The sequence below is a fragment of the Sceloporus occidentalis genome, unplaced genomic scaffold, assembly GCF_023333645.1.
Source record: "Sceloporus occidentalis isolate IW3139 unplaced genomic scaffold, rSceOcc1.0.p SCAF_373, whole genome shotgun sequence".
NCBI lineage: Eukaryota > Metazoa > Chordata > Lepidosauria > Squamata > Phrynosomatidae > Sceloporus > Sceloporus occidentalis.
In genome coordinates, this window is record NW_028317353.1 from 403593 (window position 1) to 421999 (window position 18407).

General features: G+C 42.2%; 1 pseudogene; it reads right to left on the reverse strand.

Moving 5' to 3' along the window:
• Nucleotides 1–1745: 1745 nt before the first annotated feature.
• On the reverse strand, nt 1746–17591 carry LOC149273501 (cytochrome P450 2G1-like; annotated as a pseudogene).
• Between the last annotated feature and the right edge of the window lie 816 nt (nt 17592–18407).

Consider the following 18407-nt stretch of genomic DNA (forward strand, 5'->3'; position numbering starts at 1 on the left):
ATATAATCATTCATTCACAGATTCATTCCCTCAATCACACACACTCATTCAAACACCCTCCCCACCCCCTTACCTGCACTGCAGCTCCTCGATGCCGCTCACAGACTTCAGCAGGGGGCACGGCCTCCCTCTGCCTTCTCTGCTAAAGCACAGAGGAAGTAGGATGTCACGTGAACTCCGCTTCCTCTGTGCAGTCCAGAAGACCCTCCCACAAGTAAGTAGCAGGGCTTGAGGTGCGGCTCGCGTAAGATCGGTTGCCCTGGCTGCCGATCTTACGCGGGCCGCACCTCGAGGTCTCGCGGGCCGCATTTGGCCCGCGGGCCGCATGTTGGACGCCCCTGCCTTATTTAAAAAAAAACGGAAAAAAGATTTCGGGCGGCCCCTTGGCTTGGGCCCCCCTGCCGCTGGGGCCCGGTCGCAGTCGCGACCCCTGCGACCCCGGTAGTTCCGCCACTGTTAACAACCCTCTGTTGATTCACAATATACTCCTCTGCGTTTGCCTTTTATAGGCTTCATCGCAGTAGTGATGCATTCATTCCTCAGATGCATTTTATTTGCACTACCTGGGTTTTTAGATTGTAGCCCTAGACAAAAATGTGTTGGCACCTGAAAAACCCCTTCTTTCCCTGCAATATAGCCTATTTCTAACACCCACGACCGACTATCAACTGCCCCTCTCTCCCCTACGCTATGTACAGTAAAAAGACCCTGGAAGTGCTGTATTACCCAGTACACAGACACCAAGCCATGCCTCCTTCTCACTCCCTATACAGTTACTGGTTGAATGAAGGGTTAAAACCCTATGGGAGGCATCTCTGACCCGCTTCCCACTACCCATTCTGACCTTTGGAGAGCTATAAACTACAGAAGATCAGAAGCAAGGCCTGGGAATCTGGGATGCTGAATTGCATACTGAACTGCAGGCTCAAATGGAACACAACAGCTGAGCATAGAGAAGGTTTAAAGAACAAACGCGTCATGTTAGAGGTTAATTCTACAATTGTATACAACAGTCTACCCTCCAGCATAACCCCCTAGGGGAGAACCCCTAAACTGCACACATCAAACCTAACTACGGCTAAAGTCTGGCCACTAGCGGCCTCTCATGACCCAACCTGACCCGTATCTCTCATAACTCACAGACACCTTCCGATAGTGGAGACCAAAGCACTCTTTATTTAAGCACTAAATATATGCAGTCACGTGAATCATACAAGGGAGACATAAAACAATGAACACATCCTTCCACCCACAGCACCCTCGGCCTGGGTTCATCCAGAAGTGACATATAAAGTATGGACTGGGGTTTCCCATCATTGGCAGAAAGGGAAATTCTACTATGTCAGTTAACCCCTTATTTTTAATGCTTTTTTTCTGTGTTTTTGTTTGATTAGTTACGTAAATAATGTGACAAGCATTTGAAGAAGACAGTAATACAATTTCTCGTTTTTACTCATTACTGATAATGGCGTATACTGCGCCAACGGAAAATACACCAGTCCGAATATGACAGAAAGCCAAGTAATGTATATATATATATATATATATATATATATATATATATATAAAAGGAGACTTCACAGCTTCCTTACAAGTAGATTTTTACTGAAATGTATATTTCTATATTGCTAGGCTAAGAGCTAATAAAATGCTCCATCTCAGGACAGCGTCCTCGTGTCCCAGCTATAAGCACATAACACCGGAAAAAGCACAACGTATAAAGAGGCTTTACTGTCTGCTTTACTTTATTGGCGGCTAATGAATGAGATCTCGTAGCGGATCGGAGCATTTATAAAGCCCCCCATACGTGGGGTGATGTCAGCCTCGGAGAATTTCTTCTGGGAGGTTAGCGTGAAGTTCTGCAGGATAGTGGTGAGGAACACAAAGAACTCCATCCGAGCCAGCGTTTCCCCAGGGCAGATCCGCTTTCCTAGAGACAATTATAGAGGTGATTTGCTAAGGAAATAAATTCCAAAGATACATTGATAGGACTGTTATGCCAACAGGTCACATTAGGCAGTGCGATATGTTAGGGATGTCCAAATTTTTTTATTGGTTGTGGCTTTAATGCCCAGCTCATGCGCGTATCTGGAAACTGGTCAGGCTAGATTATCTGGAGATTTCCCTTTTTTGGGGAAGTGGCTTTGTGAAGGGCCAGCCACATATAAGAGCAGGGATAGTCCCGGGCAGCCTTTAAGGAGTGGAGAGTAACATTGCTAAACCAAACTCCAGCGGCCTAGAGAAAGAAGAAATTAAGCTGAGCTGGCTTGTGTTTTTTTGTTGCCTTGGAAACAAAACACCTAAAGGAGAGAGTAAAATGATAGTTCTGCTATGATTTATATTCTTGACATAAGAGATTGCAATTAATCTTTCGTCCCAGTGGAACAACGATACAGAAGACCCTTACCAAGAGAGAGAGGCTGAGGAATGGAGGTCTCATTGTTATTTTCTTTTAATAAATGCTACAGAAAAGAGCTAAAAGCAAAAGAAAATAAAGGGCTAGAGTTCCCAAAAATAATTATGTATTGGACCCAAATCTTAACCTGCAAGCAGCAGATATCTAGCCAATGATAATGCCTCACCTGCAGAAAACGCCATCATGGCCTCGTTCTTCTTAAAGCTGCCGTTCTCATCCAAAAAATGGTTGGGATCGAATTTATACGGATTGGCGAACTGCGTGGGATCCCGATGGACGGAGCAGAGGATGGGGTGGACTTCAATACCCTGAAAGAATAGAATGCAGGACTTAGCATAGGGGTTGATTGGTTTGGTTTGGATCTAGGATTCAGCCCAAAAAATGTAGGAAGCAGTTTTTTCCCAATCGTGGTTTTCTAACGGCTCCCATCTTGGACTGCCTTTAATCCATATATATATATATATATTTTTAAAAGATTGGGTCATATCTCCTTTCTCTCTTTTAAGGCGATGCTCAACCATTGTATGTTCTCATAATATTTAGTATCATAATATATATCATAATTGGGAAATATGTCCCATTATAAAGATCTCACATAATGAATGAGTTAAATAGAAACAGTTTTTAATTGATCAATACTAAAATACCCAGACGCTTACACTAACACAACTAGACACACTAACACAACTAGACACACTAACACACGTACACATTCACACTTACACAACCACTGAATGGTAACCAAGACACCCACGCCAACACACATCCAGACAGTAACATCAGCACAACCAGACACACTAACACACTTACACAGGTGCTCACAATAATGTACACAGACATGTACACACACGCACACCGACACATACGACACATACAACTTATGATGTGCAGCCTCATTGTGTCGTCAGTGCAGCTGCCACTCTACTCCTGCGAGGTTGCACAACACAACGTAACAAAAGGTAAGTCCTGCAGTTGGGAGCATGCTGACGTCTTTCTCTGTAGGGGGTTAATTGCCTTGTTGCTCTCTGCCTAAGCAGACACTGCTCCCTCTGTTTTATTTTAGTTAGCATGGCAACCTGGTGCCTGGAGTTTGTTGAGCCCTGGGTTAGTATCCTACGCTGTATTATAAAAGAAAGTACCTGTTACGTGGCACCTTACTATTAAGAATTCTCTATGGAAATCATATTCTTACAGACACAGCAATGGCCGTGTTGTATGTGCAGACCATTATGGTTATGTGTTAGCTGTTTACGTCGGGTGTGTACATGGAGCACATAAGTTTATCTATGTGCAAGTGTAGTCAAGATATGATCCCCCTAGTGATAACTGCCCCGAAATTCAATGAAGGGTTAACTAATTTTCCTATGTCCCAGACAAGATCTCTGAGTGACTTGTTTGTTACAAATCTGTCTCTTCCTCTGGCTGTGCTTCTCGTTCTCTCTCGGCTCTGTAGAAAGTGGGGGTTTTGTTCCACTCGCTAGCAAAGTAAACATGTTACGTCTCTACAATGCGGAAAAAAATCGCATAACCACGTAGACCATAACCTTGGGAATGCTGAATCCCCTGAAGGTGGTGTCCTTTGTGACCAAATGGGGGACGTTGAGTGGAACAATATCAGCGAAGCGCAAAATCTCATGCGTCACAGCTTCAGTATACGGCATCTTAGCCCGGTCGTTATAATTCGGGACGCGACCACGTCCAATAACCTGGTCAATTTCTTTCTGCACATTGGCTGTAAAAACAACAATAAAAATCATCAAATTATAATAGATTACGAAATTCCTTTCAACCCCTAGACACATCCATGTGCGGAATGTTTCACTATGATACCACATGCAATCTGGCATCCACATAACAGTGCCTTACAGCAGGGAAAACCAAGGAGGTGACGGCATTCATAAACATGGAACCCCCTCAGTGACCAATTAATAGGATAACCTGAAAATTATCTGACAGAAGAGACCCTCAATGGAGCCGATGGAGAGCCATTCTGGGGCAAGTTAGAAGAAGTTGTGGTATTTTCTTAGCAAATGAATGAATGTGTGTGTTTGTGTGTATATATATATATAAATGTTCCAGTCCCTCCATTTTTACCACCTTGTGTTTGAATAATCCCCAATGTGCAATTCCCTGCCATGTCCAAAACATCTATACCACAAGTGACAGTGCATACCACCTATAATGGCAGCTCAGAAAGGACCTGGCCAGGGGGTAAATGCAGCCAGAACCCTTGTAAATGTAGACCATTGAAGACTGCGTGTGAAAGTGACCCAGAATCTTCCAATCAGAAAGCTGCGTAATTCTGATCTGCCGTTACCCGGGGATTTTTTGAGCCAAATCTCCAAGAAGATTTTTGTTTTAAAAAAGGTTTCCCTGTTTTTCTGGCCTTCTCTTACTTAATAATACTAATAATAATATAATAAATTCCAGTTATTAAAGCCACCTGTTGAGCGGTCTTCTGCATTTAGCATGGCGCTCATGGGCTCCTCCTGCCCCGGTGTGTAATACCTTGTATCTCGGGGTATGTTACTAGTATAAGGAGCGAGTGTTTCAGTACAGTGGTGCTGGTCTCTGCCCCGGCCAGAAACAGGGTATAAAATGTCATCATAAATGTTAAATTCTGAAGCCGGATTCTGTTGTTCCTGTGAAGACACCAATAAGACACAGACGGGTTTGCCGCTGAATTCAAGTGAGATTAAATGTTAATATCCCTGACGCCGCTGCACAGTACGAATTTTCTTAACAGATTCTCGCACCGGGGCCCTGAGGTTTCTAGTTACGCCCCTGATGATTGCCTATAATGTCTCATATTACGTCCTGTAACCCCTTTATAAATATAGCTTGTTTGAGGTTTTCTATGGTAATTATCGTAGGCAGCACCCACCTCTTGTAATTTAATAAGGAAATTGTCTATGAAATCTCTTGGGGATTTGGGGTCCAATGTTTCCTGGTTCTTCTGCACTCGCTCATATATAAACTTATTCAGTTCCTCAGAAATGGAGCATATTTTTTGATGAGGTCCTGGAATGTAGTCCATCAGTGTTGGGAATATGTTCTGAAGCTTTAAGAGAGTCAGAAATTGGTGAGAATTATTAACAAGTATTTCATATTATTAGTTCAGAAAATATACATAGATTTTTCCATCAATGGAATGGAATGTTAATGAGCGGCAGGAAGCCACCCATTAACTCTCTATCTTATGGAAGTCACATTTCTGACACTTCAAGGTGCCTCCTGGCTCTGAAAACCTTTCACTGACTGATGCAAGAGCAACATGATTCTGTGGCAGCCAGGAATACATTCTAGCCTAGGGTGGCAGGTCGATGGGGTCATCAAATTGGGAAGATAGTCTTGTTGGGTGATCAAGTTCCCCAGCTCAGACTTTTATTGATGTTAAAACATTCCCTGGATCAATTTGTTTGAAAAATATTCTACAGATTGAATGTGTAAACTTTATGTATTACCTGTCCCCAGCTACTGCTTGTAAGGTGGTAAATCTCCTCCACAATACCGAGTAGCTTGAAAAACCTCTCATCCGTGTATTCAAATCGGTTTCCGAATATGATTGAGCAGAGAATGTTGGAGACAGCTCTAATGATATTTTTGGATGGGTTCAGTGGCATCCCTGGGGTAAAGAGATTGGATAATAGTAAAATTGTTACGATAAGGTCAATAACATTTTCTATATTACAGGAGAATGCTGGTGGCCCTTTAATCTATGATGATCTGTGCATCATCTCTGAAGGCACTCACCTTGCAGCATGTATCAGTGTATCTTCATATTTATTTGTCGATAGCACTGCAGTATTTGACATCCAACCCATAATCAACAGGTCTTAAAAAATATGGTACAAACCTTTAGATTTTTTAAACTCTTCCACGAGATACTGAGATTCCTCCTGAATCTTCTCCTCAATGCTCTTCTTCCCCATCCCAAAACTTCTCAGGTTCCTCAAAGTGAAGTTCCGCATCGTTCTCCATCGTTCTCCGTTGCTAAAACCAATCCCTTAAATGGATGAAAAACATTTCTAATTATTAAATGTATATCTAGCTTTCTATCTGTTTACTCATCCACCAGTGGCATTTATCTGTCTACCTCTATTACTTCTTATGTTTTCACCATTAACAGTTGGTGAGGTTGTTTGAGGATAACATGTAGTGACATCCTCCATCAATGGGACCTTAGATTGAGTTGTAAGGTTATATTTGTGGGGAGATAGGGACCATTGATCAACGATATGAGCTTCCCCTAGGATACGTGATCCTCTTAGGAACCTGGGATGGGGCATTTTGTGGTCTCCTCACTACACGAGAAATTTTATTCCTTGGAGGGGCTGTTGAACAGTATTGTGTGTGGGATAATGTTGCTCGATAGTGCTGTGTGCAAAGGAAGATCAAGAAAAACACACAGAAGAAAAAGAGAGACAAGAATGAAGGAATAAAAAAAACATTGGGAGAGGGAAATGAGAGGAAAGAATGAGGAGGAAGAAAAAGGGGAGTATAAAAGAGAAGGAAAGAAGGGGAGTTTGTGTGCAAGAGAGAGAGAAACGCAGATCGTTCTAGACACATGCCAAAACGCCTGCAAAACCTATCATTGTTGGCTTTTGTGTCACATGACAATTATGTGTGCCTAGAAAAAAAATCTGAATTTGTCAAAATCTTACAAGAAAAAACACAATAGTGTAGCCAATAATAACACGTGATGATTTCTCAAACAGTGGTAAGTATTACACTCAAGATATTCCTCTGATATTCAGGCTTTTCTCGATACCTTTACATCTAAAGTTTATTGATGAAGAGAGAAAACACTTTGGCGCAGTATCTTGCCCAGTTGTATGAGAGTGATAATCAAATGCACTTACAAGAAGTTGAGCACCTTTAGGTGTACAGTTACACCTGCAAAAAAGGTGACATGCTACTACATAGAACTTACCTGTTACGACAGCCTAGACTCTCCTATAGCTGGCTGACTGCTGACAGATCCGGTGTAACAGCTCTCGGCCCTTGTGCCAGTACCCTGCTACAATATGAATGCTTGATCGTACAATCAGGCAATCACTTCAAGTAGGTATCAATGCTGACACCTACAAAACTTAGTATGAAACATGCCAATGCAAATAGTGCAGCAATACAAGAAACGCTGCTAGGGAGAGAGTATTCAAGGAAAGAAAGACAAATAGTTAATCTATGGCTGTTGTCTACCACTGCCAGATGACAGGTTCCCAATGGAAGGAAAATGTGATATAATCAATTGGTCTGGGCACAGCCCAGGATAGAAAAGGAAAAAGCACCAGGTATACATTAAATACAATTGTAATCTGTTCCGTAAAAATATATCATAGATTGAAATCGCAAAAAAACAAGTTGTTAAATTGCAACCTTTAGTAAAATTGAGAAAAACCTGGGTCAGGAGTGTGTGTGTATATATATATATATATATATATATATATATATATAAAGGATGAGAGCATTCAACAGCACTAGGAATATATTTCCACTGCTGTACTTTGTTGCAAAAGTATAAATTCAATCAAAGTAGGGAGAATGACATCTTTAATTATTTATTTATCTCAAATAGGGCACATCAGCTCCTTTATCTTTAAAGCTAATTTCCAAAGGCTTCAAAAGAGGCTTCTGAAAACCCCTTTCTATTTTGTTAACCAGGAGTCTCCCAGACCCGGTTCCTTCTCACCATAGTCCTGGGTAAACTTGTTCATGGTAACGAGGTTTCCTCTGGCACCAAATTCGTCTCCCTGGTCAACAAGAGCTTCCTTCACAGCCTGATACCCACAGATGATGATGACAGGACTGGAGCCAAAATATAACGTGTAGACGTCGCCGTACTTCTTCCACAGCTAAAATACACAATGCGAGTGTTAGCACCCGTGGGGTACGAAGGATAGAATAGAACAAATACACAAGCTTTATCCTCACACTACAAAACACTGCTTGTTAATAATCTCTTGGACCTGTTCAATTTGTCACATTACACCTCCTTAACCCATGTGTAGTGCCCAGAAGTGATTTATGACACGAAAGAGTTAATAGTGTGATAAAGGCATATTGGTGTAAGAGTTAATTATTGAGGAAAGGGTTAATATACTGTTTTAAAAGTATGACAGGAGCTAAAAATCATGATGATGTCATAAAGAATGCGCTAATGCGGCTGAAGACCACTAAACACCTTCCTTCAACCTGGGATGTTGGGATGATGACAAGATATGGGCAACGGCGTAAGGATAGTTTTTTTGTTTTGTGTTTTTTTTAGCTAAATATATGATTAATGAGCATGTAGACAGGAAATTACATAAACTTTCATTTATTACTATAAGATACAAAGGTAGACCCCTTCCAACAATGACCAGACTCAGCGTATGGTTTCTGGCGCTCAGCCCTGCGGTACCTCTCCTGAAGCAGCATGTAGCTTTTGAGTGTCTCCTTGTGCAAGCTGGTGCGTTTTAGCTGGTTATTATTCAAGTATTGAATGTCAATAGGACACTTTACATTGACCATGTCACTAAGTCACTTTAAAATAGCTAGCCATATCGGCTTTGATCAAGACTCCCACCAAGGACCAGTTGGTGCTCTGAGAACCTCAGAGCTGGACACAAGCTCCCAAATCTATTTAGACAGTCTACAAATAACAGGATCCAACATTATGATATGAAATAAAGAGAATTATATTTTCTACTAAATCCGAGTGTGTTATGGACATGAAAAATGAGGTACATTTGTTGGTGCTATTTGTGCTTTTGCGCCCATACCTCCCTAAGTTATAAACTCTGAGATTCCCCATTTAGTAGATATTCCCTGGGTAAGTGGCAGTCTCCAGCACTGGAAGGGTTAATTTCAAACAAAAGAAGTGGCCTTTACTGTCCCGGAAACCGGTAGTGACCAGTTCTATCTGGTCACTACTGTAAGCATGGCCAAAACCAGTTTTCCTAGTTTTTTAGGGAATGCTTGTTCGGAGGCAGGGAATGGGAGGAGAGTAGGGGGAGAATGGGCAAGGCAAAAGGGGATTTGCATCTTGGAGAGGAGGGAGAGAGGAAGACCCATATTAGAGCTGCAGGAAGTATAAAAGGCTTTTCCCTCCTGTTTCTCACGTGTTCCAGCATCATCACCGTAAAATAACCTGGGATTGGATAAGTATTAAAATCGTATCGATTTTCATATTTTTATACTTTAATTTTAAATCACTTGGGTAGATCCATGCTAGTCTGCTAAACATAGCGCATGTACTACGGTATTGATGTTTGTAGGTATGTTTTTTAACATTTCTTATTAAACATTATTAACTGTGTCGGTTCCCGAGTGATTGTTAAATTGTGATCAACTGCTAGTACAAGACATTTGCTGCCAAAATACCTGGTACATCTTATATTATAGTTGTACAAAACTTATCAGTGTTTCGGGGTGTTTACAAAAGTATTTGGGTACTATTAACTTAGCTTGTGCCTTCTGCCTGAGTTTCACGTGCTCGGCAGCCATTTTGTGACTTTGAACAAAAGAGCACATGGTCGGTGGCCATCTTTGTTTGCACCAAATATTGCACAGTTTCATCTCCAACCACAACAAAAATTGGCGTAGTCGGCAGGATTTTGCCAGAAATTGAGTATCGGCAGTTAATAACCAAAATTGACCAATAGTATAAAATAATATTTTTCCCAGTGTGATTTAGTAAGCCTTCCAAGTTATTTTTTCACAACTACAAGAGGCTTATCAATTTTATGGTGATTTTGAAATCATTAATCTTGGTTATGTTAATTCTGTGGGGAGAGTCATATTATTAATAAGATAGTATAGGCTTCGGACCTAAGGATTATTACATCCAAGAGTAAACACTTACAGATTTTTCTTGTATGCCTGAGTGTAAATTTAGAGGGTACAAATAATTAATCTGTTAAATGTGGGTCAAAGATTATCAAGTGTAGCACTGTACTATTTATACGGGATCTTAAATGACTGTTGCTTTATTGTTCCTTGTTTAAAGTAACTAGCTTAAACGTATTGCATTAGTGATAGTCACTGGTATTCAATTGCATTGGGTTCTCCTGTTAAAGGGTGACTGTTTATTAGTTATTGGCAGCCTATAGCATTGATTCTCCTGTTAAAGGGTGACTGGTATAATTGTGTTACGTAAATGTTAGTTATTTGACGCAAACTTTAAAGCATATAGGAAGTCGCCTGTTGTACGCGGGTTGCATGAGTGTGATTGTTCATTCAGGTTGTGTGCTCTGTCCTTTCCACTATATTTTACGTGTTTCTCTAGTGTGAAAGTAGATACACGCAAGTGCTTGTAAAAAAACAAACAAAAAAAAAAAAACACATAAGTGCAGCCTGTGTGTGTGTGTTAGTGGTACAATACATAGTAGTAGTAGTAAGGCTCACTACAAACACGTGTGCTTGTCCTGCCATCTGATTGTGCTTGAGATTCTGCTGTCTGATTGCATTTGAAGTAAATCTGACTGAGAGAATGAGTTTCATTAAGAAGAAGTTGAGAGCAATGATGGGGGATAAAAGACCCAAATTTGGGGCTGTACCACATTGGGCTACCACTATGGGCAAATGGAATGCTATAGCAGATGAGCTAGTGCGTTATGGTGCACCTGTGTACCCAGAGGTTGGTGAAGAGATAGGAGGTATGGCACTGAAGCTTGATTTAGGGGTCTATCCCAAACATGAGAGCAGAGCTGCAGCAGAAGTGGGCTGGATTATCTTGCATGCCTTAAAAAATGAGGTAGTACAGAGACAGGCCCTAGAAAAGGAGTTAGCTGAAGTAAAACAAAAATTGTTATTGTCAAATGAATGTTTGGAAAGTAACAATGCCCGTAAGGAGGAATTACAGGAAACTACCACTCTGCTAATTAGCAAACTAAATCGTAGTCGCTCTAAAAAGGGTAAGGTGCCATACAACACCAGAAAGGTGAGAACCATGATTGAACAATACCAGGAGGACCACAAGTCCTTTTTCTCTTCTTCCTCTTCTGATGATGATTCATATTATTACGTCTCCTCTGATGATGATGAGAGGGTGGCTAGCTACAAAGCTCGCCCACTTATCACCCAACAGAGAAAGCGTAGGGTACACCGGGACTGTGATGGTAATGAAGACGTGCATGAAAGTGCACGAGATGAGATAAATGAGGTAGTGAGAGGTTATTCACAACTGGAGTTAACCGAGATTACAAATCTTTATAAGCAGACTCAGGGTGAAAGCATTGGTGAGTGGTTGTTGCGTATGTGGGATACTGGGGCAGATAAGATCATTCTTAATGCTGATGAAGCCGTAAGCATTGGTCAGCTCACGTGTAATCCACAGATGACACAGGTGTTGAGGTTAGTGAGGAACATTCATGGTAATTTCAGTTTAATGGATATCATTAAACATGCACTACTAAAAGTTTTCCCACATCACACTGACATTGAACCACATACACAGTGGCACACCATAAAAGATGCCATAACCAGAGTCCGTATTATGGGTTGTGTAGCAGGTTTAGACAAGGATCACTGGGAGGGGCCTGATGCAGAGGAATTCACTGCAAGCATGAGGTCTAGGTTCCTAAGAACAGCTCCCAGTGCTAAAAGAGGATCCCTATTGTCTATGCTTAATGGCACAGCAGAAAATGGGCAGATTTTTGTGATCACACAAAGGCTAGCGGAATTGGGGGAATATGAATTGGAGGAAAAGGTAAACCACAGAAGGGGTATCTCTGTAGCCAGTATGTCAGACAGAGAGAATACTGTAAATCCTCCCAAGGGTAAACCTAAATGGAATAATTATCAGGATGCTTCACAACGTACTAGAATATCTAGGAAAGAGATGATTGCTGATCTTGAGAAGGCTGGTATAAATGAGTCATTTTCAAATGTTCGTACTGGTGTCTTGTTTAGAAGGTGGAAAGCATTAAAGAAAAGGGTACAGGTACACACTGCATCTACGGGTCCCATACAAGTTAAGAAGTTAATTACTTTTGATGATGGTCCCATTTCTAAGGCTCACCCCATTGAAACAGGTCTCAAATATACGCAATCTGATGTTAAATATCCTGATACTAATTCCTGTCCTCCTCTTCCCACTCCTAGGAAAACAAAGCCCTTGTACCCGACTGCTGAGTTGAAGGCTATTGCAAAACAAAATGTAGTGGACTGATGGGACGGCCGATCCCCGGCACGGAACACATTACCAATTATGGCTGGGGATCGACGGCCCCTTGTTCCTTTAAAGGTATGGTGGGGAAAGGGAAAACACCACACCAAGGTTTTAGCTTTAGTTGACACTGGGGCTGAGGTAACAGTGCTTCAGGGTAACCCTTCCCATTTTGTAGGCCCCATAGTCCACATAGAGGGTCTGGGGGGTAGAATAACTAAAGCTGTCCAAACAACAGTTATGTTAGCCATAAACAAAGGCCCCCGATTTGAGGCTAATATTTTGGTTTCTGATTTACCTGACAATATCTTGGGGATAGATATATTGTTAGGGCTCTGTATAGAGACACAGTGGGGTGTGTTCAAATTTGGCTTTCCTCACAAACCCTCTTATGTCCATGCAGTAAAGGAGGTGGTGAGAGGAAATGCAAATTGGACACCTGTGGTCATTCCTCCCCCCAGTAGCCCGGTAAGGCTGAAGCAGTACCGGCTGCCGGGGGGACAAAAGGAAATCAGTGAAACAATCACTGAATTGTTGAGAACAGGTGTAGTTCGTCCTGCAATAAGCCCCTTTAATGCTCCTGTATTTCCTGTTAAAAAACCTGATGGTTCTTGGCGCATGACGATAGATTATAGGGGACTCAATAGAGTGGCACCGCCATTGAGTGCTGCAGTCCCCAATATCGTCTCGGTTATTGAGGACATAGCCAAACAGGCCAGGGAGTGGCATGCAGTGATTGATCTAGCGAATGCGTTCTTTTCAATCCCCATTGCACCAGAGTCCCAAGATCAATTTGCATTCACCTGGGAAGGTCGTCAATATACTTTTCAGGTGGTACCCCAAGGATACTTACACTCCCCCACCATATGCCATGGACTGGTTGCCAGAGATTTAAGCCAACTAAGCCTGAAAGTACCTGTCTTCCACTACATCGATGACATCATGATTACCGGAACTAAAGAGGAAGTGGAGGAAGCATTGACTGTTTTGATTGATCACATGGTTGCCAGAGGATGGGCTGTCAACAAAGACAAAGTGCAGGGTCCCGCCCAGGAAGTCAAATTTCTCGGAATGATCTGGGCCGGTCCTGTTTGTAAGATTCCCCAACCAATACTGGATACTATACAAAACACTCCATCGCCAAAGACTTTGAAAGATGCACAAAAGTTTCTCGGTGCCCTTGGATATTGGAGGTCATTTATACCTCATCTTGGACTTTTGCTACGTCCCATATACAATGTTACACGCAAAAAATCTACATTTGTTTGGGGCACAGACCAAGAAACAGCATTTAAAGCAGCCAAGGAAGCCGTCTTACAGCACCAAGGTCTTGGTCCAATCAAAGCCGAATTCCCTTTTCAACTCGATGTGATGGTGACCAATAACGTGATGTCATGGGGCTTGTGGCAGCCAAATGAAGTTAAAGGCCAACGAGCGGTACCAATTGGGTTCTGGTCCAAGCAACTAACTGGAGCTCAGCAACGGTACTCGCCCCTGGAGAAGAACTTATTAGCTGCCTACACGGCCCTGCGGCATGTAGAGACTATAACCCAAAAGGCCCCAGTCTCCGTGAAAACAGACTTACCAATTGCAGGCTGGGTGCGTGATGAAGGCCTACCGATACGTGCAGAGGTGGCCCAAAGTCAAACTCTCCTGAAGTGGAAATGGTACCTACAAGAACGAGGTGGAGTGCAAGCAGGTGAAGTGAAGGACTTAACTAGGATTCTCAATGGTCTTGTGACATACGAAACCTTGTCACATCCAAATACCTGCGAGATACCTGTGCTTCAGCCTTCTCCGATAAAGACTGCCTTACCTTATGAGGAATTACAAGACTGTCAGAAACCAAATGCATGGTTTACAGATGGATCAGCTGTGATGACCCGCAAAGGAAGACACTGGACAGCTGTGGCTTACAATCCAGATGCAGAGGTGGTCATCCAGGAGCAAGGTAAAGGTGGCTCCAGTCAATATGCAGAACTTGTTGCCATAACCATCTTGCTGGAAGAAACTGATTCCCATGAACTTTTCATTTACACAGACAGTTGGGCTGTTTACAAAGCTTGCACTACATGGATGACTACATGGAGAGAAAATCATTGGCTTATACATGGCAAACCAGTATGGGGAGGTATAGGACTTTGGGAAAAGATCTGGGCAGCCGCACAGACACGACATATCAAAATTGGACATGTTGATGCTCATGTAACTAAAGACTTGGGGGAAGAAAACCCCAATAAGATAGCTGATGAACTGACTCGAGTAAGGAACCTGAAGACCCATGACCGAGATCCTGTTGATCCAGTCTTACTCCGTATGGCTACATGGGCGCATGCAGCGGGAGGACATCGAGGAAACAAGGCCACCCTGGAGTGGGCTAGAGCCAGAGGACTTCCTGTCACTTTGGAGCTCGTAACTACTGCCAAGCAAGCATGCCCTGTCCCTTGTAAAAGTGCTAATCAAGCTTCTACCCTGAAAATGCTTCAGCTCCTAATCACTGCATATGGCATGCCAACGGAAATACAAACAGACAATGGAAGTCATTTCACTGGTCAGTTAGTCCAACAATGGGCACAGGACTCTGGGATAAGATGGATATTCCACATCCCCTATCATCCCCAAGCCTCGGGGTTGATTGAAAGGTGCAATGGGCTTTTAAAAGAGCAAATTCGAAAGCTATCCCCAAGTTTGTCATTAAAAGGGTGGGATAAGGTTATTACACAGGCTGTACTGATTTTAAACAATAGGCCACTAGGACATGCATCTCCATACGATAGGCTTACTTGCAAAAATGACAATACATTTGTTAGTTTAAGGTTGACATTTACAGGTAGCCTCCCCGAATCAGTGGGAAAAAACAAATTCTTGATCAAACTAACTAACCATTTTGATTTTTCAGGTGGTAGGGAGGATTGGCAAAAGCTAATCCTTCCAATAGGAGGCAATATGCCTAGAGGGACAGAGGTAACACTCACACTCACTGACAAACTAGTTAGCGAGGGTTGGAATACAACTGGGAATGTGAGTATGGACGGACGAGTGTGGAGTACAACTGTGACTAGGACTGATGAAAGTAGAATGACTGCTGGTACTGTTCTAGGAGAGGTTGCAATCTGGGTTCCCCACAAAATTGTAGTTACCTGGGATCAAAACCCAGAAATACAAGTAGGATCTAAAGTGTGGGTTTTACCAAGGTCCACTGATCAGCACAGGCAGAAGGGAGAGATAATCTCTGATGGGCCTGGCGATACTAAAATTGTATTGTTGGAAGGTGACTCTAAACCTGTTTATTTTCCATCCAACAGATTAGTGGAAGTATAGCCCCGCTCAACCCATGGACCTCCAACTCATTCATGAGCATCCTGGCTCACTACGCAGAGATGACCAACGTTTCTGACTGCTGGGTATGCAGTGCCATTCCTGTGAGCGACAAAGGAGGTTACCCATTCCTCGGCGTCCCGTGGTTGGAACATGAGATGAAGCAAGTCAACAAGACTGGGTTTGGATGGCGTCGTGAGACAGATAAACCCAGTGAATACCAAAGGATTTTTGGACACCACGCAGGATGCTATAAAGAAACTGTCTCAAGAGCATAGTGAACAATGACGGCGAGATTAACCATGATCTCTCTAAACTGACAGCGATAAAGGAAAAGCTCCATGAAACACCAGACATCGGTTTATTTGGGTGGTTGGGGAGCTTGGGAAATACAGTTGTACATGGTTTGATGATTGCCATATTAATTTGTATTTCTTTGTTTATTTCATGGAAGTGTACATGTTGTATGTTTAGTAGACTAGCAGACATGGATTTTAGAGAACTCCCTATTAGAGTATAACATTGGTCAATTATGGTGCAAAAGCAAGAGGTGGAATGTTATGGACATGAAAAATGAGGTACATTTGTTGGTGCTATTTGTGCTTTTGCGCCCATACCTCCCTAAGTTATAAACTCTGAGATTCCCCATTTAGTAGATATTCCCTGGGTAAGTGGCAGTCTCCAGCACTGGAAGGGTTAATTTCAAACAAAAGAAGTGGCCTTTACTGTCCCGGAAACCGGTAGTGACCAGTTCTATCTGGTCACTACTGTAAGCATGGCCAAAACCAGTTTTCCTAGTTTTTTAGGGAATGCTTGTTCGGAGGCAGGGAATGGGAGGAGAGTAGGGGGAGAATGGGCAAGGCAAAAGGGGATTTTAATCCCATGCCTTAAGTGGAAAAGAGGAATTGCATCTTGGAGAGGAGGGAGAGAGGAAGACCCATATTAGAGCTGCAGGAAGTATAAAAGGCTTTTCCCTCCTGTTTCTCACGTGTTCCAGCATCATCACCGTAAAATAACCTGGGATTGGATAAGTATTAAAATCGTATCGATTTTCATATTTTTATACTTTAATTTTAAATCACTTGGGTAGATCCATGCTAGTCTGCTAAACATAGCGCATGTACTACGGTATTGATGTTTGTAGGTATGTTTTTTAACATTTCTTATTAAACATTATTAACTGTGTCGGTTCCCGAGTGATTGTTAAATTGTGATCAACTGCTAGTACAAGACATTTGCTGCCAAAATACCTGGTACATCTTATATTATAGTTGTACAAAACTTATCAGTGTTTCGGGGTGTTTACAAAAGTATTTGGGTACTATTAACTTAGCTTGTGCCTTCTGCCTGAGTTTCACGTGCTCGGCAGCCATTTTGTGACTTTGAACAAAAGAGCACATGGTCGGTGGCCATCTTTGTTTGCACCAAATATTGCCCAGTTTCATCTCCAACCACAACAGAGTGTCGCTTACCTTTTGCGGATTGTCTCCCTAGGTCACTTGTCTATAACCAGAATTTAAAGAGACCAACCTTGATCATAGAATTTGCCATCTGCCCCCGTTCTATCTGCAGTAGGTTTCCAATAAAAGGCAGAGGGGTCGGTCCGGGAGGCAGGTTGCGTTTCTTGTACATTGAGTTCCATGTTGAATGTACGAAGAGGCAGCAAAAAAGCCCCAGGAGCAGTATCTCAATCCACATTAAGACCATGATGGACGCTGGGATGATGAGCTGCTCGGTACGGCTCACAGATATGGTTTAACAAATTCTGAACTATCACTGGGTGTGGGTGGATTGGACTGGACAGACTCCAGAGGAATGAACACCATTTAGAGCCAATACTGCGTGCTAAAACTTGGACTGATCTTAGATATAAAAACAAAAAACATCTCAGGTTGGAACCTGCAACTGGTTTTGCTTCCATCTAATTTTAAGGGGTGGGATGACAGGGGATATATCATTACTGGCTGTCACGGAAGCCTCCGTGCCATGGGCTCCTGGAGGGGACTGAGTGCCAGCCTCCTTATTACAGACTATGGGTCCTGGTAAAGAGTGCCATGTTATCCTTTTGTGTGTTATTAATAAAATGTATTTTATTATTTCCTAACTGTTTACACAGCACACTAAAGCCTGGGAGATAATCTAATCAAGACAATGTGTATTCCTTATTTTAGTGGCGTCTGTATCCTTTTGTATTGTTAATCCCTTTTTTGCCCCTGTTGTCTCTGGGATGCAGATTAAGGGGGCGGTTTGTATCCCAATATCTTCTTTTTTTTTTCAATAGTAAATGTGCCAACAAAATCTTTCTTTCAATATTTCTAGATTGTAAGCTTGCGAGCAGGGCTCTCTCCACCAAATGTATCAGTTTGTCTTAGTCTGTCAATTATTGTCTTGTCATATCCCTTGAATTTATGTATTGTATTAAGCGCTGCTTAAACTGTTGGCGCTATATAAATAAAAGAAGATAATAATAATAATAATAATAACATTTCCTGGTTCACCAGAACTTCACAGGTTACCACTTCC